The sequence below is a fragment of the Rutidosis leptorrhynchoides genome, chromosome 5, assembly GCF_046630445.1.
Source record: "Rutidosis leptorrhynchoides isolate AG116_Rl617_1_P2 chromosome 5, CSIRO_AGI_Rlap_v1, whole genome shotgun sequence".
Taxonomy (NCBI): domain Eukaryota; kingdom Viridiplantae; phylum Streptophyta; class Magnoliopsida; order Asterales; family Asteraceae; genus Rutidosis; species Rutidosis leptorrhynchoides.
In genome coordinates this window covers 26,739,107-26,763,341 of record NC_092337.1, presented here as the reverse complement: position 1 = coordinate 26,763,341, position 24,235 = coordinate 26,739,107, and positions in this window count along the sequence as shown.

Sequence of the window (24,235 nt, the reverse complement as noted above, 5' to 3'; positions counted from 1 at the left end):
AGTACGAATGGACTTCTGAGCAGGAGAGTGCATTTCAATTACTGAAGAAGAAGTTGACTACAGCACCTATTTTATCGTTACCTGAAGGGAACGATGATTTTGAGATATATTATGACACTTCACGACAAGGTTTTGGTTGCGTCCTTATGCAACGGAAGAAAGTTATAGCATACACATCCCGACAATTGAAGATTCATGAGCGGAATTATACGACGCATGATTTAGAACTGGGAGCAGTAGTGTTTGCATTGAAGATATGGAGACACTACTTATATGGGGTTAAATGCACTGTGTTTACCGATCATAAAAGCCTTCAACATATCTTTGATCAGAAACAGCTGAACATGAGGCAACGTAGGTGGGTCGAGCTGATAAACGACTATGATTGTGAGATTTGCTATCATCCTGAGAAAGCGAATGTAGTGGCTGACGCTCTAAGCAGAAAGGAACGGGAACCAATTCGAGTACGAGCAATGAACATAAAAATTCGCATGAATCTCAACTCACAAATCAAAGAGGCTCAACGAGAAGCTCTTACTAAAGAAAACATAGGAAATGAAATAATGAAGAAGTATGGGAAACAACTCGTTATACGAGAAGATGGAATTCGATATTTTGCAAACCGTATTTGGGTACCAAAGTTGGGTGGATTAAGGAAGTTGATATTGAATGAGGCACATAAGACAAGATACTCGATACATCCTGGAGTTGGAAAGATGTATCAAGATCTTAAGACGCATTATTGGTGGCCTAATTTGAAGACAGACGTTGCAACATATGTTGGAGAATGTTTAACTTGTTCCAAAGTCAAAGCAGAACACCAGAAGCCGTCAGGATTACTTCAACAACCAGAAATCCCAGAATGGAAATGGGACGGTATTACTATGGATTTCATCACAAAATTACCTAAGACTGCCTGGGGTTATGACACCATTTGGGTAATAGTTGATCGTCTCACCAAATCTGCACATTTCTTGCCTATAAAGGAAACGGATAGAATGGAGAAACTATTACGATTATACATAAAGGAAATTATTTCAAGGCATGGAATACCTATTTCCATTATATCCGATCGTGATAGTAGATTTACATCAAAGTTTTGGCAATCACTACAGGAGGCCCTGGGAATTCGTTTGGATATGAGCACCGCATATCATCCACAAACTGACGGGCAGAGTGAAAGAACAATTCAGACTCTTGAAGACATGCTCAGGGCATGTGTGATCGATTTTGGAAACGGATGGGATAAATATCTACCATTAGCAGAATTCTCGTATAATAACAGTTATCATGCGAGCATTAAAGCTGCACCATTTGAAGCACTGTATGGAAGGAAGTGTAGATCCCCTATCTATTGGAATGAAGTAGGAGATCGACAATTAACTGGTCCCTAGATCATACACGAAACGACTGAGAAGATAGTACAAATCAAGGAGACATTGAAAACAGCCCGTAGTCGCCAAAAGAGCTACGCCGATGTCCGAAGGAAACCATTAGAGTTTCAGATCGGTGACATGGTTATGTTAAAGGTGTCACTTTGGAAAGGTGTAATACGTTTTGGAAAAAGAGGTAAACTGAACCCAAGGTATGTAGGCTCGTTCAAGATCATCGAACGCATTGGACCGGTAGCTTATCGACTCGAATTACCACAACAACTCGCCGGAGTACATAATACATTTCACGTTTCAAACCTTAAGAAGTGTCTTGCAAAGGAAGACCTCACCATTCCTCTTGAAGAAATCCAAGTCGACGAGAAACTACAATTCATAGAAGAACCGGTCGAAATCATGGACCGTGAAGTTAAACAACTCAAGCAGAGCAACATACCAATCGTTAAGGTTCGTTGGAATGCTCGAAGGGGTCCCGAGTTTACTCGGGAACGAGAGGATCAGATGAAACAAAAGTACCCACATTTGTTTCCCGAGAACGCAAAATAGGTACAATTTTAAAATTTCGGGACGAAATTTATTTAACGGGTAGGTACTGTAACGACCCGGAATTTTCCGATCGTTCTATACTTATGAGATTAATATTTACATAAATTAAACCCTACCAACATGATAAGCAATCCAAACTGTTGAGACTTATATTTTTGAAAAGAGTTTTACACAACGTTTGACCGTCCAATTTGACCGATGATATCACGAACTATATAACACACGATAATTATACGATTATGTATATGTACATATCTATACATATTTAACATGATTTAAGGATGGTTTAACATTTCATTGTGAACTAACAACAATGAGTTATAAGTATACTTTCAGACCACTAACTTAAGTTTTCAAAACGATAACTATATGTAACGTTCTTTGACATATATACTTACAATCTTTAATGTGTTGTGATTTATGTCACCAATATGATTTAAGTGTAATGGGATTAATTTGTAACCAAAATAATCTTGATAAATATTAAACAAGTTTGGGGAAGTGTGGAGTGCACACTTGTTTGAACTTATCTTGATTATGACGGGGGTTCGGGGGCAGCGCCCCCGATAAGCGGGGTCCAAGGGGCAGAGCCCCCGGCTGGGGTCGAGCTGCCAGGTCAGCTTGGAAATTTTTTTTGGGCTAACATTGCTTTATTAAAAATGTCTTAAAATTTTTATTTTTGGCCCGGTTGGACCCAAAATAAAAGCCCGATTTTGAGCTTCTTTTACCGTATCATACCCATCATCCATACGTATTTACTATTGGTAAATACACATCAAATCAATATCCTTATCAGCTTTAGATCTGCCCTAGATAAGAGGGAATCTTATTTGTAAGCTAGCATACATTATTACTCAAAAATTCAACACAATAATTTGTCCTTGTTCCCTCAACAACCAGACTGTCCTATAAGTATCACCATCACCTTGGTTTTTCATTTCATTCTTACAACCATCTTTCTCTAACAAAAAAAAAACACACTCTTAAGAACTCTAAGTGTTCTTCACAATCTCAGTAAATACTCATGAAGAACTAGCTTCATGAACAACCTATAATCATCATAAGAAAGTTTGATCAAGATTATTTTCTATCTTTTCCAGTAGCTTTATCCAAGTAACTTGAGGTAGTAACCTTATTCATAATCTTATTCGATTCATATTTATATAGCTATCTTATTTTGTGTTATAAAATTTTTAACAACAAGAACATAGTTTGAATGATTTCAAACCTGTTCGCAAACTAAATAGATCCTTCTAATTTGATTTTTAAAACACTTCAAAACCTGTAATATATCATATTATGACAAAATTGGATTAATCATATCTTGGCTAATTAACATAATATTTAATATATATTTACTTATGATTTGATTTTATATATTCCAGGATCACCCGTAAACAACACGAGAAGATTAATCATAAGACCTCATGATTGTACGCAACACGTCATCTGACAACATGGTACTTTATGTACGCAACACGTCATTTGACAACATGGTACCATGGGTCGAGATTAATTCTGATCAATACGAATACGATGGGGTCTTTATTTATTTTATTGAGCAACTAATTATGGACCATTAACAACAGACTGCTAACTACAGACTAAGAAAATATTAAAAGTATTATAAGTATATATATATATATGTAACGATTACTTGAAAAGAAAATATGTTGATATATTATATATATGGTTAGGTTCGTGATATCTATCGGAGACCAAGTCGAGTTAAATACCTTCAAGGAAAAGGTGAGTATATAGTCCCACTTTTAAACTCTAAATATTTCGGGATGAGAATACATGCATTTTATGATTTACGTTATGGACACAAGTGATTAAAAATATATATTCTACGTTGAGTTGTACCACTGGCATACTTCCCTGTAACTTGGTAACTAATATTTACATGAGGTATTGTAAACGCGAATCCTGTTGATAGATCTATCGGGCCTGACAACCCCAACCGGACTGGACGACCAGTATTCAACGGTTGCACAGTACTTCGTTTCGGTAACTACACTTGGTACGGTGTAGTAAGATTTCATAATAAAGGGAATATGCGACGTTGATTAAATGTTAAGTATGGTTATCAAGTGCTCAACAACTTAGAATATTTTTTTATTAAAACGTTTATATATGAAATCTTGTGGTCTATATTTATAACGCTGCCGGCATTAAACCTATATCTCACCAAATTTATGTTGACGTTTTAAGCATGTTTATTCTCAGGTGATAACTAAAAGCTTCCGCTGCAACATGTTGAATTTAAGCAAGATCTTGAGTATGCATATTTGTGTCAAAAATAAAACTGCATATCGGAGGATTTGTAATGTAAAATATGTTGGAGGTCGTATTGTTATTATCACATGTAAAGTTTGTAAGTCTAAGATTATCGCTAAACGATAATCATTATTAAGTTGTTTAAACCTTGTATTTGTAATAAAAGCTATGGTTTGTATTGTAAAAACGAATGCAGTTTTTGAAAAATGTCGCATATAGAGGTCAATACCTCGCGATGAAATCATATGTTATTGTATTCGTCCTTATGGTTAAGGTCGGGTTATGACAATGCCGGAAAGAATTGTTTAAGAAATTTTTTAACTAAAATGTCCCATGTATCAATCGCCCCTTTAGGTAACGATTCCAACCAATCTTTGGCTTCTCCCTTTAAAGTCCAGGGAAATAACATGAGATATATTTGTTCATCTTCTACTTCTCGGATTTTAAATAGTGTGCAGATCCTATAAAAGGTACGAAGATGTTCATTTGGATCTTCCTTCGGCGCACCAATAAATTGGCATTGATTAGTCACCATATGTAGAATTTGTCCTTTAATTTCATAATCTGGCGCATTAATGTCTGGATGAGTAATTGCATGACCTTGGCCAGTGCGTTTAGCTCTCATTCGGTCTTTCATACTTAAAGGTTCCATATTCTCCATAATTGAATTTGTTGAATCGGAATCACTAGAGGATTCTGATTTAATGGTTCGTTCCTCAACAATCTCTGTTTGAATGATTGGTGGTTCCGGAGGAAAATTTAATGGTTCAGGATCTATGAATCGTCCCTGAATATTCTCCGGATTCTCAATTGTGAGGTCGGGTTCAAAAAATGGATTATCAACGACGACAATATTAGCTAGATGTCTTGATCGAGTTACAGGTGGTGAACGTACAAAAGGTGGTGAACGTCTTGCTCGGTGCATTCACTGAATATCCTATTAGTTTTTAAAAAGGAAAGAAAAATTATATAAGTTATCCAATTAATAGACTTTTCTGATTTTGCCCACGTTTCGAATAGCCAAAAGATGCAGCAGAGGGGCTTGATTCGTTTGGTCTCAATATAATTGAGGACTGTTTGGCTCCAATAACCCGGTCCACGTACAAATCCAACTATTACTACGAACCAGAAAATTTTGATGTCTATCAATTTAACCACTTAAAATAAATTTTCGTAATTTTAAGAAATTTAGATAAGAAGTAGAATAAAAATCTATGTCCTAAAGCTAGAATAGCGAGAAATAAGAAAGAAAAAGAGTGCGTCGAAAAAGAAAAAAAAAGGGTTGAAAAATAAAAGGCGTCGGAAAATAAGAAATAAAAAGAAATGACTTATAGAACTTAAAAACACTCGACTAACCCAACCTTATTACTATCACTAACTTAAAATTATAATCGCAAATTGAGATTACTAATTGGAATGATAATTGATACATAGGTAAAAGGCGTCTAAAAATATTAAAGCTTACAAGAAAAACTATATCCCAAATGGCAATAACTTAAAAAGAAACTAAAACTTAAAAAGGCGTCGCAGAATTCTAAAGCACTTAAATCTTAGTCTAAAGAAAAAGCACTTAAGGGATTTTACGGCAAAGCCTAAAAATCTAGAAGTAAAAATAACTATGGCAAAAACTAAGTTTAAAACTAAAAATTAGCAAAAAATACAAATATTACGCTAAAATAATTAAAAAGGGACAAAATATAAAAATATACAAAAAATTGTAAAAAGTACAATTTTTTATAAAAATATTATTTTTATATTATCTATTTTATAAAACTATTAATTTTATAATTTAAATAAACTAATTTAACTAAAATACAAATTAAATAAAAAGAAACTTAAAACTAATTATAATAATAATAAGTAATTTAGGGTTAATAATAATAATAATTAATAATTACTCCGTATTTAATGCTATTAGGGTTCCTGTGTACCCGTGTCAGGGCTGCTCCGCGAGTTGTGGTGCCCGAAGCAGGAAAACTCCGCGAGTCGCGGGGTTCTAAAATTCAACTCTGGTACAGTTTTTAATTCGACGCGTTTTTTTTAAAAAAAATAAATAAAATACTTATATAAAAAAAAACTTATATTTAAAAACTAAAATAAAAATAGAACTACTGAATAATTTTATAAATAAAAATCTTAAAACTAGATTTATATATATATATATATATATATATATATATATATATATATATATATATTTTCGGTTTTTTTTGATTTTATGTTTTAAATAAAAACAAAATATTTAAATAAAATTTATAATTTTATAAAATAAAAATAAAGAAACTTTATAAAACTTAAATATTTAACAAACTCTTAAAAATATTTATATTTTTGTTTTTCTTTTTATATTTTTGAATATTTAAAACGTATTTTTACAAAAGCGTAATTTTTTATATTAGTAAAAAAATAATTTTTTTTTATATTAGCGTTGCGCTTCCGGCTTTTAAGCTAGATGTTCCCCGGCAGCGGCGCCAAAAATAACTTGATGTCAAAGCGAGGTGTATATAAAATAGCTTAAATTTTACAAGGAAATACTATTAAATACGATACAATTTTACACAAGATATTTATTTATTTATAGAATGGATATACTTAAACCTTGCTACAACACTTATAGGCAGTGTACCTAATAATACAGTAGTGTAGTTTTTAGTAAGTCCGGTTCGTTCCACAGGGAAAATCTTTTAATCAAAGCTTAACGCTATATTAGTTTAATTTATAAAAATACAAATATATATATAAGTAATATTATTATTATAAAGGGGGTTTTTACCGATTAATGACCGGTTTGTCGATTTTAAAACTTTAGTCGCAGTTAAAACCAAATGTAAAATATTAAATAAATAAAAGACTTAATTTAAAGCGTAAAGTAAATAACGATAATGAAATTGCGAATAATAAAAGTGCGATAAAATAAACTTGCGATAATTAAAAAGTACGATAATTAAAAGTGCAATTAAATACAATAACAATAAATAAAAATGCGATAATTAGAAGTACAATTAAATATAAAATAAAGGAAATTAAATATGAAATAAAAGAATTATGCTTATTTAAACTTCCATAATCATGATGTTTGACGTGTTGATTTTTAGTTTTATGCCCATGGGTTAATTGTCCTTTGTCCTGAATTATTTAATATGTCCGTCTGGTTTTTGTCCATAACAGTCCATCAGTCATAAATATAAAGTGCGAGTGTCCTCATCAAATTATCCTTATACCCGAAGTCAAATATTCCAACTAATTGGGGACTTAAACTATAACAAGATTTTAATACTTTGTTTAATAATTACACCAGGATGTCGACTGAGTGTAACTCAAGGTTTTAATACTTTATTATCAATTATGCCAAGTGTCCTTGTACATAATTTCACCCCTGTTTTAATAATTCCATAGACTATTAATTCATTCCCGTGTCCCGTTAAATGAACGATTATTCGTACATATAAATACCCCGCCCATCGTGTCCGATCGAGTGTATATGGTTATTTATAGGGACGTCCAATTGTAAATCTTTATATTAAAATTAACAAACTATCATTTAGTTAAACAAATATAAAGCCCATTAATAGCCCATAGTCTAATTTCCACAAGTGTCGTTCTTTTTGTCCAAACCCCAATTATGGTACAAAGCCCAATTACCCAATTTTAGTAATTAGCCCAACATCGTGATTACTTCGTTTTAAATAAGCATAATAATAACTTAGCTACGAGACATTAAATTAAAAAGGTTGAACATAACTTACAATGATTAAAAATAGCGTAGCATTACATGGACATAATTTCGACTTACACCCTTACAACATTCGCTAACATACCCTTATTATTAGGATTTAAAATTAAAATTAAAATTAAAATTAAAATTATATATATATATATATTTACGTATATATTGAGAGAAATAGATTATGGATATATTTGCGATCAAACTGCGTTTGCTTTTATAGGCGGTTTCAGAATTTAGGGCTCCGCGACTCGCGGCAATTTTTGCCTTCAAACTCCACGAGTCGCGGAGTTTGATTTTCCAGCTCACCAACTTTGGAGTCTTTCTTTGCCGACGAATTTTTAATATATTATAATATTTAAATAATTATAAGAATTATTTAAATATTATATTATATTTATGTGCATAGTTGACTCGTAATTTTTAGTCCGTTGCGTCGAGCGTTGAGAGTTGACTCTGGTCCCGGTTCCGAATTTTCGAACGTCCTTGCGTACAATTTAATATCTTGTACTTTGCGTTTTGAATCTTGTACTCTTGTAATTTTGAGACGTTTCTTATCAATAATTTGAACCTCTTTGATTGTATTTTGTACTTTTGAGCTTTTTGGACCTTTGCGTCTTCAATTCGTCGAATCTGTCTTTTGCCTTCACCTTTTATTATTTAAACGAATATCACTTGTAAATAGAACAATTGCAACTTAAAAGCTTGTCTTTTTTGAGGAATAATGCTATGAAATATATGTTCATTATTAGCGTTATCAGCAAGTAACCGTAGACCTTAACCTAGAGAACATATGTTGGTCAATAAGTGTCTAATAAGCTAGGTCGGTCCATAGGGTAAATATAGTCCTATTGCTCAAGTCCGACTCATAAATTTAGCAAAATTTAGCAAAAGTCAACAAAAGTCAATGCAAGTCAAAGTAAGTCAAACGCAAGTCAAACACAGTCAACATGGTTAACACAAGTCAACAACCGCATAAAATTACACAAGTTGGTCAAATAGTCAAACATAGGTCAAACTTAAGTTATTCATTTTTACTTAGAAAAATTTATATTATTTACATATATATATATATATTTTTAGTATTTTGCAGCTGATTCCGGGTCCCACCAAATTAGACATAATACCTTAGGTCGTTACCATTGGAAAGTATGTCATGCCACCTTTCTATAGACAGTTTATTTGACAAAAACGGAGTTACAGTTTTAAAGTTATGACCTCGCGAAAACAGTCTCCCGAAACATAAAATGCTGTTAAAATGCTGTTGTTCAAAATCAGCAACGATTGTCCATTTTCTCGCTTGTTTTAAACCTGTTTAGACTCAACAAAATCATACATATAATATATCGTTTTAAAGCTTGTCGTAAATACTTTCAATACACATTAATAGTTTTTATCCATACTTAACTGATTTCAACTTACGAGTCCGTAAAGTAGACCCAAGAGTCATTTTTGACACTTTACCAAAACTTAAAGTCAGCTCCAACATCCTGTTTTAATGCTCGTTTTAAAACAGTTTAGACTCGACAAAATCATACATATCTTATATCATTTTGAAGCTTCTCATATCTACTTTCTGACTCAATTCATAGTTTTCATCATAACTTAATCATTTACAATTTACGAGCCTACAAAGTGAGCCCGATAGTCATTTTGACACTTTCACTAAAATAGTAAAACTTTTCCATTGACAACTCTAATTCTAAACCATAATACTTGAGCATGTAAAAATCATGTCACAAGTCCAAAATGATATTTTAGACGTGTTACATACCTTTTTTTCTCAAAATTTCGCATATGAGTCAAAGTAGACGCGTATGACCCAAATGGGTCATAAATACCCATTTTGACCAAAACATGGGAAAACTCATTTTTAAAACATTACAAACTTCAAACATACTTAAATTGATATATCGGACGTGTCCACAGTGCCCGTTACCCATTTTGACACATTTAGGCTTAAACGAGTCAAGTGCCCAAACGGGCGATTTAAATTACATAGTTTATCTCTATACAAAATTACCACTTTAGACTACACCACACTACTTGAAATAGGTTAACATAAGTGTATTAAATTCATACCAAAAAGTCTCAAGTCACTAATATTTTCCATTATTTTTATAACTCGAAACATTTGCAAAAACACAAGTTTAAAATCGTATTTACAGCAGTAACTTTCGCATTTTCTAGAAAAATCATCGCAATTCCAAATCAGTCACTGCCAATTGGAGATGCGGCGTTTTTAAGTGAAGAATCTACAGAAAAATTCCCATAACCTGGTTCAACCCAGATCAGACCCAGTTACAGAAAACGTTAACAGTGGTTCGTGCAGTTTTCAGAATGCAAACAGCATTTTTATACAAATTGTACCAAACTTTGAACGAGCGTAAAAGTCTAAAGAAAATTCGAATCGACCCGATTCTTGAGTCTAAATTCAATAGCTTTTCGACGTCTACAATCTTATCAACCCAGGTTTTTAATAACACCTTGTTAACCATGTCAAAAACGTACTTTTTCAGCCTATCCCGAAATGTACCTTATTTTAATCCTAACTTTTGACCCTTTCGCCCAATTTACGCAATATCTATATGAAAATTTAACTAATTTTCGAGTGTAATTCATCTAACAACTTATCATAATCAGTTACTAAGATTTACCTGCTCAGAATCAGATAAGCAGTTACGAATTTTTATATCAAAATCTATTTACGCGTAGTTTTTGATCCGTTAATCGAAATCAAACGATTCTTAAACCAAAAGTTATTAATTTTTCAAGCTCTTTTCAAATATCATCATGCCAAGAACAAACTGTAAATTCAATTTTTCCAGAATCCCAAATTCAAATACGAATTTTAAATCCGAAATCAATTAATCATAACTTTTGATCTAGAAATCGAAATCACATGATATCTTAATGAAAAGTTATTAATTTTTCAAGAGCAATACATTTAATTTATACACATATCATAAACTGAAAATATCATGTTCATATCATTAGCATATCATTCAAATTCGTGATCATTCATAAAAACGAGTTAAAACTTCAATTAAACATAACATGAGCATACGGTAACGAAAATTCAAAATTTCAAAGCCCAAACTTATTAGTTTTTCAAGAGAATTCTGATTATCTCATAATATTATATATTCAACAAGTTCAAGTTTCTGACCTCACACAAAACAAATTCATGATTCATCAAAAAGTCATCAAACGATCAAATTAACGAATAATATCATGCATACATACAAGGACTTGAGCACTAGACACTATATCTTCCCTAATATGTAAAAAAAATATGAAAACTAGAAAATTGGAGTTTTTAAAACTTACTCTAATCAAGAAATTGTTGGTATGGATGTGTAGTGCTCTTCGAGATGAATCCGAATATGTAAATAATTTTATGATCCATCAAGTTTTTAGGGTGTTCTTGAGTGAGAAAGATTGATGATGATGATGAATAGCAGTGGGTGTTCTTGAGGAGGGGAAGAATATGTACGTATGTGTGTGTTTGATGAAATGAATTAGGGTTATAAATAGATAGATATGTCACGGGTATATTTCTATCTCAGATATCACGGATGTAATAATTAATATACACGGGTATTAATGTGTAGTCACGGGTAAATAGATATATCACGGGTATAATAATTAGGTAAACACGGGTATTACTGTATAGTCACATGTTATAATTAAATTTTTATCCTTTAGCTAAGATCCAATGTATTTAATCTTAATATGATTCAATGACTGGTTAATTTTATATTTATAAAAAATTATATATATATATCTATATTGTTTGAAACCTTTTAAACTCTTGACGTCATACCTGGTTTGTGTGTTTCATATAATACTTATTTATATTTATATTTTACATTAAATAAATATTTATCCTTTATTGAAACATGAATGTTTAAACTAATTTTTCTCAAGTTTAATTTAAGAATATCATAATTAATTAAAATGATTTTTAAAACTTAATTATTATATAAAATAATATTTAAAATAAGAATTCATACGTTTCATTGTCTGAAAATATATTTTTCCTGGTTTCACTAACCGTAGTGTTTTATTAAAAAAATAAATATTAAAAAGTAGTATAAAAATTTCTTACAACTTGAATCTAAATAGTGATTAGAAATAGATACGAATCTAGTGATGTTGAAATTCAATTTAATCATTTATTATATATTTTTATTTATCATTTTATTTTTAAATAAAGTATTTTTATATATTTAAGAAGTTATCAGTTGCAATTATTAACTTTATTATTACTAATTTTCAAAATTTTCTAGTGCTAAATTAACACATATCAAAAGTAGTATGTTCTTAAATATATAAAAAAATGGCGTTGAAAAATTATTGAATTTAATAAATGGTTGTTAAGTATTTAACGGAAAAAGTTGGGTTATTACAGAGTTACTGACGGATTCCGAACGCGATGTCAGAACTAATCCATCATATTATTTTCTGAAACGAACTATTTACAGTCCTAACCCCCCCCCCCCCTCCCCCCCCACCCCCCACACACACGAATGACGAATTCATAAGCATTTACATGCTTGTGCAATATTGTAACACTTGAGTAAGTAAAGATCATATATTTCTCTATAATAATGACGAATCCGAGTTTGAAGAGGGGGAAGGTGAAGGAGCACTTGACCTGCAACGGATAGAGGAGGACTTATTAGTTCACATTAATAGCACTATGAACACCAGACTCTCACTTTATATAATAAATAAGAATTGAAGTGCAGAAAATGAGAGAACACGATGAATAGAATGAAAGACAAAAAATATTGATCGTGCAAAGTACGAGTTACAAAAGAAAACATACGTCCTATTGATACAAGTAAAAACCAAATCTGGAGATTTAGTTTCCATAACTAACATTCCTATAAAAGTGGAAAAGATAAACTAAATCAAATCAAATCAACTATTAACTAGGAGGTCAACTCTGGAGATAAGATCAAATCTTCAAAACAAATCTTCTCAAATAACAAGCATATCTCCATAATATTCTATGGCTTTGGCTTCAAGAAATCTTCATACGTTGACTTCAGTAATTCCAGAGTCTGCAACTTCAGACTCTAAATCTTCAGACTCTAAAAACTGTAAAACACTTTTGACTCATCAGATTATTATTTTTATTTTTCCCAACAATCTCCCCCTATCTGATGATGTCAAAACAACCTGTACTCCTAATCAAACACCTTCGCGTACTCCCTTTCAATAAGCTTGCACTTGTTCTTCATATGAAAAATTTTCTTCAACATGCTCAGCTTGCTATACAAGTGTTTTAACAACTGCATCCTGAAAGGAGATGTCTGTTGTGTTTCACATCTGGACATTAGACTAATCAACATTTCAATGTCAGCCCCTTCAAACTGATCACACCTAATTAACATTCTTTGATTTCCAGTGGTCTTAATCATTAAGCCATCCAAGTATTCAACATACTTATTATCCACAAACTCCATATGCTCAGGAACAGCATATCTTTCAACATTTCCCTTAACTCTTCTTTCTTTCATCTCCAGATTAAAAGCCCCACAAAACACCTCATAATTTTTAGTGCTTATGTACCCTTCTTCAAACACTAAGTGAATCAACATACACACCCTTTTTAACACTTCATCTAAAATAGCCTGATCCCCTGCACACTCCTTAATACCAAAAGCTATGCCTCTCCATTCACAAAAACCCAAACGAACTATTTGATTTATTTTAACTCTCAATCTCATGTCTGTCATATGAATCATTGTTAGCAATAGAATCACACCTTCAAACTTAGACCTTTCAACCTCAACTTTCACAATGTCACCATCATATCTTCTAAACTTGAACCTCTTGTTCATCTTAGCTCTAAGGTCACCATCTGTTCTTTATGTAGCAGCAACCAAAACACCACTAGAACTACCCTGTTTATCACCAGCACCCCTGAAAATAATATCCACCCCCTCAATTTGAGTCTTCTTGGATTGCTCCCCCTCAATACCTGCATCATTTGATCTTTTTCTTTTCTCTCCATTTTTGACATCATCTAAAGGAAGAGAAGATAGGAACTTCCAAACTTCAGTCTGTTGAGCTTTGAGGGAACAAATATCAGATGCAAACCTAGTAAAACAATCTTTCAGCTCATCAACACAAACCATTTTCTTCTCCAGTTCTGTCAACCTTTGATCAATCCCTGTTACAGACCCTGAACCACTTGGACCAGCCAACCCCTGCAAATCCCCAACCAAGCTCCTCACCTCCATCAACTCAGCTTTAGAAACAAAATTATTATTAAAGTGAAGATTAAGATTATTAAAATTAGACTGCACAACAGAAAGCTTGTCATCAAACTTCTTAGTCAAACTGGTCAAAGTCTTATTCAGGCCAACCATGGTGACTTGTGCCTCAGTCTAGAAAGTCGTACCAATTGATGTGGGTAGGATTGGTATGTCCTCACAGCCTTCCTATTGAAAAGAAAGGCGATGTTTGGACATAGAAGAATTGGAGGCCTGTATCACACCCTGTGACATGAGTGTGACATTGACAGCCTGTGCAAGAATGTGTAAGGATGGAACATTTTGGGAGGGTAGTGACAGACTCAAGTCTGAGGTAAAAGTAGGCTTAGACATTTCAGATGGTTTTTGGATTTGGTTATTGGAGTTCAGGATTGGGACTTCTTCATGTAAGTCAACTGAGGGGGCTTCTTCAGCGACTGTAATGTGGGTATTCAAGTTTACTATCCTACCAAGTTCAGGTTGGGTCAAAGAACTTCTCTTACCAACCTCTAGCAGAGGTGATGGAGTAGTACTAGAAGCACCCTGCCTAGTAAATTTTAGAGTGGAATCCACAGGTGCTGTATCATCTAAGGTTTCAAATATGGTGGTATTCTCTGTATGAACTGGTGAGTTCATAAGGTGGTCTGAGTGGGAAATTTACTCAGTAGCAATGGGTGAGGATGGGTTAGACTGAGGTGGGATTTCCTCATTCATGTCCTCAGCCTGCTCTGTATGTGTAACATCATGGGGTGGAGAATGTGTGAGGGGTAGAAGCTGTTTTGTAACACCCCAGCTTAACATGACCACAATATTGTCCGCTTTGCCCACAGGCACACGGCTTTTTCTTGGCGACCACACACGAGAAGCACTTTCCCAGGAGGTCACCCATCCTGGTAGTGCTCTCGCCCGAGCAAGCTTAACCACAATGTACTCGCACACCCACTCTGCATGTGGTCCCAAAAGGCGTTGTGTCATTTAAGCATGAGTATTACCTTATAATCCCATGATCACTCATGTTCGTGGGCGATGTGGGATTTGTCTGCTCTGATACCATTCTGTAACACCCCAGCTTAACATGACCACAATATTGTCCGCTTTTCCCGAAGGCGCACGAATTTTTCTTGGTGACCACACACGAGAAGCACTTTTCCAGGAGGTCACCCATCCCGGTAGTGCTCTCGCCCGAGCACGCTTAACCACAATGTACTCACACACCCACTCTGCCTGTGGTCCCAAAACGCGTTGTGTCATTTAAGCATGAGTATTACCTTATAATCCCATGATCACTCATGTGCCGTTGGTCTGCACGGCCAAGATTGACCCAATGCATCATAGCAGGAGTAAGAGCAACTTTTTGATCATCCACAATGTGCCTGTTAAACATTCTGACACTACACTCTGGAAATATGTACACTCATACACACCAAATACTTTAAGCCCGTCATATAAAATAGGAGTTATAGCTTGTTCAAACATAAGACTCAAGACTCTGATAAACGGCACATTATGGTCTCTTTGAGGTTTTTTAGTGAGCACCAAGAGTTCATTGAAATATAAACGTGCAAAATCTATATTTCTCCCTGTGACCATAGCGTGAAAAAGATATGCCTCAAAATCATTTATTTCAGTCAGACTACCACACTTGAAACTCAGACTCCTAGTGATATTTGACAACAAAACCATCCATCTTGGAGAAAACATACTGATTTTAACATATGAATCAGTTAAGGGTTGACCAACCAAAGGAAAACTAGATCTTGCAGCAGTTTTTGACCCAGTATTAACAAAATTATCTTGAACAGGAAGATTTAAAGCAACCCTTAAATGATGTTCAGTAAGTGTTAAGGAATTGTTACCATCTCTGTAAGTACCAGTAATAATCCTAGCTTCTCTGTTCCCAATGCAAGTGTACTAAAATTCTGCCAACATCTCTGGAAACATGATTGTAGTCTTGAAGAAAGCATCCTTCAAAGGATGATTCTTCATGAACAACACCAGATCCTCATACCCTTCATTAGCAAAACCCTCAGGCATAGTACCACATGCAACCCTATTATTAACCGAAACCTGTACATCCTTTCCTCCTCTGAAATCTTTAGCCCTAATCATGTTGCCGGTGGGTTCAAGAACAAAAGGGATGAACTTCGTGTTTGCCATTAGATTAAAAAAATTATTTTCAAGAACACGAGAGAATTTGAAGAATCGAGAGAATCTTTCAAGAAGATAATGATTGAATGAGAGAAATTAGCTACATATAAAATTTTTGAAAGGTAAAAATAGGAGATATAAGAACAAATTAATACTCCTGACACAAACATTATCAAAAAGTTACCATTAACCCCCTCCATAAATAACAGATTTGACCCTTTTATTTTAGGAAATAGAATAAAGAAAAACAAAATTAACCTAAAAACGAAAATTAAAAAAACTTTATTTGACTAAAGAAGGAAACGATTTTATACACAAAAATACACCGGAGTAAACTTTCCCAGACTCTGAATAATATTACGTCATCCAGACTAAAAAAAAATAATTCAGACTCAGGGAATATCATCACTGGACAACATTTCAATAGATGGATTTAACATTCCAAGTTGTCCAAGAAGATAGAAGTGCCTTTCCTCAGTAAGTGAAAGGACCCGTTCATATACATTATAAACGATTCACAATAGTTGATTACATCGCGAGGTATTTGACCTCTATATGATACATTTTATAAACATTACATTTATTTTTAAAAGACAAACTTTCTTTACATCAAAAATTGACAGACATGCATACCATTTCATAATATCCACTGTCCAACTATAAATTGACTTGATAATAATCTTTGATGAACTCAATGACTCGAATGCAACGTTCTCGAAATATGCTATGAAAGACTCCAAGTAATATCTTGAAAATGAGCAACTGAGAATAAACATGCTTTAAAGTGTCAACCAAAAGGTTGGTGAGTTCATTAGTTTATCATAATCATTCATTTTCATCATTTTAATAGACCACAAGAATTTCATTTCCAGTTCTCATAAATATACGTCCCATGCATAGAGATAAAAATCATTCATATGGTGAAAACCTGGTAACCGACATTAACAAGATGCATATAAGAATATCCCCTATCATTCCGGGAAATCCTTCGGACATGATAAAAATGAATTCGAAGTACTAAAGCATCCGGTATTTTGAATGGGGTTCGTAAGGCCCAATAGATCTATCTTTAGGATTCGCGTCAATTAATAGATCGGTTTACTAATTCTTAGGTTACCAAGAAAAAGGGGCATATTCGGCTTCAATCATTCACCCATATAATGTAGTTTAAATTACCTGTGTCTATTTCGTAAAACATTTATAAAAATTGCGCATGTATTCTCAGCCCAAAAATATAAAGGGTAAAAAGGTAAATGAAACTCACTATACTGTATTTCGTAGTAAAAATACATATAACGTCATTGAACAAGTGCAAGGTTGGCCTCGGATTCACGAAACTAAATTAATTATATATATTTATATGTTGGTCAATATTTGTCTAACAATTTAATTTAGGTCATAGTGTATCACAATCCTAATGCTCGAGACTAATACGCAAAGGTCAACAAAAGTCAATTTGACTCAAAATGATTCACAAAATTTATACATGATTATTATATAACTTGAATATCGTCGTTTTATATTTTTAAGTATTTTTAAAAGATTTATTAGAGTAAATAATATAATTCATTTATTAATAAATAAAACTTTATATAAAATATAGTTTCATATATCTTAAGTAAATAAATTTATAAAGTTCATTTAATATCATAGAAATATAATGATAGGTATTATTTATGTAATTATATTACGTGTAATAAAATATCTTTGCATTACATATTTATTTGATAAAATAATATCTATAATAATAATAAGTAAAAACTGTATTATTTTGTAATAATAATTATTATTATTCTATTAATAAAATATCAATATTTATAATTACTAAAAATGATATAATGATAAAATGATAATTCTAATTATGATAACTTTAATATTTACGATACTTTTTAATATTATCTTTAAAATAATAATTCTATTTAAAATGATAATAATAATGATATTTTATAATAACAATGACATGATAATTTTTGTTAAAATGATAGTTTTAATACTGACAGTACTTTTAATAATAATAGTAACGATAAAAATAATAAGAACTATAATTTTATCTAAATCAATATCTTATAATATTTTAATTTCATCATAATACTCATACTCATTATTTCCTAATCGTTTCGTTTAATAGATTTTAATCGTCTTTTATATCGTGTTCATAATACTGATAATAATAGTAGTCAAAAGAATTAGGTTTTACTAATATTAGTTTTAATTACAATAATACTAATAATGATATTTACTATGATATTATTAATAATACTAATAACTATTTTAATGATAATAATAATAATAATAATAACAATAACAATAACCATTTTTAAATAATGATATATATATTAATAATGGTAATAATAATAATAATAATAATAATACTAATTATAACTTTGACGATAATAACGATAGTAATAATAATAAAAATAACAATTTTTAATGATAATTCCTTTTATTGATAAAGATAATAATAATAATAACAATAAGATAAAACTAGAACGACGATAATAATAACCATTTTTAATAATAATACCAAATTTTAATTGACTATAACTCCAAATCTGTTCATCGAAACCATTCGATATCTAAATGAAAAGTTCTTAATTTTTCGCTAGCTTTCCAACGACATGCATATCTTATACTTTATCTCAGCCGCATATGTAACTAATTCAAGATTCAACAAATCCTGTCTAATAGCAATATTAAAAGTACAAGCATGCATAATCCTATATACTCGAGCACTAGTCAGAGATACACTATTAGTATGTAAAAGTTAAGTTATGAGTGTTCACGTATCAATATTGAGATTCAATATTGCAGAAAAGGTACGTAGACGCAACGGAGACGATAAACACTAGATTGACCTCACGAGCTATACCCCTGATCCATACCCATCACCTCCATAGCTATAACCCATAATTTCCTTAGCCTTATCCTACTCATAAAACGTGTTTTGAAATAACTCGGCACCTTTTGTCGTAGTATTTTATGTATAATACTAATACTAATAATAATAATACTACTAATATTAATATCATAATAATATTTAGTAATAAAATAAATAAGTAAATGATTCGGAGTAATATACAGAGATAGATAGATGGATAATGAAAATGAGAATGAAACCAGATCGAGCGAGCTTTAAGGACTTCACCTCACCAAATCCCCCATGCGATCGCATGGGGGCTCCTTGAGAAATACATGCGATCGTATGCACTCATATCCCAGCTCATATGCACTTCTAACTTGCTGCCGACACTTTTAATATTATTATATATATATTATATTTAATTTATATAATTGCTTATATATTATATTATATTTACATTCATGGTAAAAATGTAATTTTTACTAAAATGACACGTACGTTGCCACTCAACTGATGTACCACTTTTGGTTTTTCGAATGCATTTTCGTACGTTTAGAAAACTAGCCTTTTACGTTACGCGACGTGTACTCTTATTAATTATTTGACTTTCTCATCAACAATTTATCTTATAAAAAATGTAACTTATAAAATTGAGCGTTATGGTCATTTGCTTCTATAAATCAGTGACTCGTTGTTCGTCAAAATATATTATTTTAAATCAGGACGTTTTATGACTAAATTAAAATATATATATATATATATATTTTTATTTAGAATTGTAAATTTGTACATAATATATGTTTGAAATATTTATCTAATGATACAATATTTAGTCTTTCAAAACCAATTATTTTTCAAAGTTCGTTTTAAAAAATCGTTCAGAAAAAATATTATAACTCGTAACGTTTTCATTTAAAAACTTAATACAATTCATTTGTGTATTAACTTTTTAATTATCAATCGCATCACTAAGCGAATATTACTATCGTGTACTAAACTAATTTAAAAACATATATATCTAATGAACACGTTTTAATGTACGTTGCAAGTTATTCATATATCTAACAACTAATATTCCAACCTACGTTATTTAAACATATATATTAATAAACTAGTTCTATTATGTCAAAAAAATGTTTTTACTTAAGAGAGTAAAATAATAAATAAATCACAACAGGTTTCAAGTTATTAACTTACAGTTTATTCATGAGTTGTAGGATTAGATCAAATGGATAAATGTACGTATAAAATCATCTTAACATGACAGATGATTTTATCTTATTAAAAGTCACAAGACAATTATTGTAAAGCATAAATTGAAAATCAGACGGGAATCTCCACTAACCCTTGTCTAGTTTCCGTTAATTGACACTTTTGTTCTTTCTAATAAATCACTTTACCAATTTTTCCGAATACCGTTAAAAAGGAAAGGTTTGCTAAATCAAAAGTGGACCTCTCAACAGAGACTCTTAATCATACACTGTACCAGATAAATTAATCAATTGATATAATCTTCTAATTCCATCGATAAACATATTGAAACAAATACGTTCATGTAAAGTATTATACGTTTAATACTTGCTAACGTTTTCAAGTTATAATATATACATATATACATATATAATCATATCCGTTCCTATAATGGTTCGTGAATCTTTGGAATTTGGTCGAGGTTAAATGAATGTATGAACACAGTTTAAAATTCTTGAGATTCAACTTACAAACTTTGCTTATCGTGTCTGGAATATATAAAGATTAAAGTTTAAATTTGGTCGAAAATTTCCGGGTTGTCACAGTACCTACCCGTTAAAGAAATTTCGTCCTGAAATTTGATTGGGATGGTCATGGCTGACAATAAGTATGTTTTCATGACGCATATAAGCTGAAGATTAAGGTTTTATTATCATTGAGTAATATGGATAAAATTATTTGATTTTGTGAAGAGTACGAGTGAAGCTATTACCAGAAGAGTGAAATGAGTAGGTATAGATTCGTCATATCTTTTGACGTAGATAGAATTGATTTTCAAGTTCAAGAGATTTGGAGAAAATCTTCGTAATAAGATTTGATAAGGAAATTAGGATCCGCTTTAAATACGATCATCCATCTTGATTGCTCTGTCGGATATTTTACTATAAATCCACTCCCTTCGTTTCCTTACAACTCACACCTTCTTTTCTTTCTCCCTCAGCTCATACTTTAAAGTATTTGTCAATATGCTCCATCCAGTTCTGATTCTTGATATACTCCTAACCTTTATATCTGTCATTCTTCTTTTTCATCTGCCCCCAGAAGAATCTATTTACTTTTACTATACCCTTTTGGTTTATAGTGTTTTTAGTTCTCCCGTATCTTTATATTGCTATTTGCATCTATATATATGGTTTATAATTTCTGGGTAGTTGTTGGATTTTATATCTTCTCTTATATTTCGATGTCTCTACTTCTGTCTCCCATAATCATTGTCATCTCCAGTTAATGCTCTCTTTTATTTGCTGCGATTTATACCTTAATTTCTATTTCGGAATTTTGTCCTTTTGTTTCTTCTTCTTGCGATTAAACACCGCTTGTAATGGTCCAGAATTCGCAGATATGAATTTCGGAATGAACATTGTTAATGTTCTAGGAAGGAAATTGTAATGGCACGATCTTGACTTGTCAAATTACCAAAATACCTCGGAAAAAGCCGAATCATCAAGAAATATTTTCTTGATATTTTAGAGGTTAAATAGAATACACGTGTCATATAACATGGCACATGATGATGTTATGATCTGTGAATCATTACATTCCATTTAGAAACTCAGCATGACTTACTGTAATATAATCACGTTGATCAAGTGTCATTATATTATACTAACTCATGCTTCAGCTCCCAACACTACTTCAAAAAAATATTCCTATTTTAAACTCGAATATTTCAGAATTTAGAAACTAAAATAGTTTTTTTATGATGTAATACAGATAGCGCGAAGAGGTAAATGATTTCAGATAAGAATAATTAAGAAAATATCTTCAGAAATATGGAGGATATTTATAATGAAAGATACGAGGGTATCTTAGAATTTCTAATATCAGAGGATGATGAAGAATATTGTCCGCAGGGGTTTAGAGTCAGGAGCAAGGTCTTCGTTAATGACTTCAGCAGGTACTGAATCATTTAAATCCTTTGATGTCAGGTCCAGTCTTCATGATTTGTCCACAGCCTCCTTCATACTTTGCTCAATCCGGTTTCCAATTCCAAGACTTCTCTTTTTCTGCGCTTTGCCAGCACACTTCTTCATTATCATCAAACTTTTACTGTTAAAGTCGTTTATAGTTTTTACTGCTTCATCAGCATTTTTCCATTTTCGGAGAACCAATTCGTAGTTAGGAGTGTTTTTCAGAAATTTTACATTCAAATTAAGTCCAGAAGATAGACGTTATATATACATATATAACTGTTGGCGTAGACATGCTGCGAGATTTCAAAATACTAATTGCTAATTCCCGATGATTCGTATGGCAATTCTCGTTACAAGATACGAATGAGTAAATGATGGGGTTTCGGTAAATATAATGATTCTTTGGAAGGTCAAAGATCAGTGAAGTTGTGATTAAGTTTATTGCTAATGTGGTGAAACATGAAAGGTTCTCCGGTAATAAAAGGGTAATCATATATATCAAGATTTTGATAAGGCTACTCCGAATGAAAAATCGAAGTTGTCTTGCTGGAGCTGTGATAGAATTTGCAACTTCGAAAAGGAATTGCAAAGTTATTTTTGCTAATAAATGCCAAAGGATCTGACACAGATCTGTGTTGAATTATGACTTTGGTTTCGAGAGCTTTTTAAGTACATAACTGTGGGTAATATGTGGTTGAATCATCATCTCGATTGCTCATTATTTGAAGTGTCTTCAGAAATTTTCGAAGGGTTTGAACACAGATTGTAATCATTAATATACATTTGATGTTCTAACACAGTTTTGAAGTCAAAGTATAGCTTTGAAAGATGTAAGAATCTAAAAGAATTGGTACCGGTTATATTTCGTATTGAATCCCGAGGTTTCAAAATCAGAATATGTAATTGGGTTTGAATGAGTATTGTTGTTTTGATTGCTATGAAAGAATGTATATTATTGTGAAAGTAGGAAGTATAGTTGATAATTTGTTTAATCAGATTAGAAGAATGTAACATATTAATTGTGAATATATATATATCTCTCGGGTATTACCTACCCATTAAAAAAATTTCACAATTAATATTTTGTACATAAGAATTTTATTACAGTCTTTATGAAAATATATATGTATATATTCTCCTCAGATGTAACATAGATTTTAATGAGTTAATACTAAATTAAACTCATTCGATTTACGGTTGGAACTAGAATTGAATAATCCCTTGAAGGCTTTAGAGATTACATAAGTATTTCTTCAATAATTTTGAAATTATGAATCAATATTTCGTTATTTGTTGAGGTGTGATGTTGGTTTTCGTTAAATTCTTGTGAACTTCGCAAAGTACGAATGATGTTATCTGAAAAGTTTCGGCTACATCGATGATGAAAGTGTAAAATCAAATATATACTTGATTTATTAGGAATTGGAATTTGTTGAATTGAGGCAGAGATTGTAGTTAACGATGGTTAAGTCGCGGGCGAGGGACGTACATTATTGCATATTTGTAATATGAATTAATCGAGTAGTTAAGATTTACACACAATAGCTTAGCACGGAAAGATTTATTTTTATTTCAATATATATATATATATATATATATATATATATATATATATATATATATATATATATATATATATATATATATATACATATAATTTCTTCAGAGGGAATGAGTTAATTCTTCATAACTTGTTGATACAATATACGCATTATTGATTCGTAATGATGTCCACAGTGATTCTTGAACTGACGGAGTTTGTGATGTTATAGGTGTTGTTGATTCTGATGTTGACTGTACTGACGATGCTGGTGACGCTGACGGTACTGTTGATGCTGTTGGTAAAACAAGTT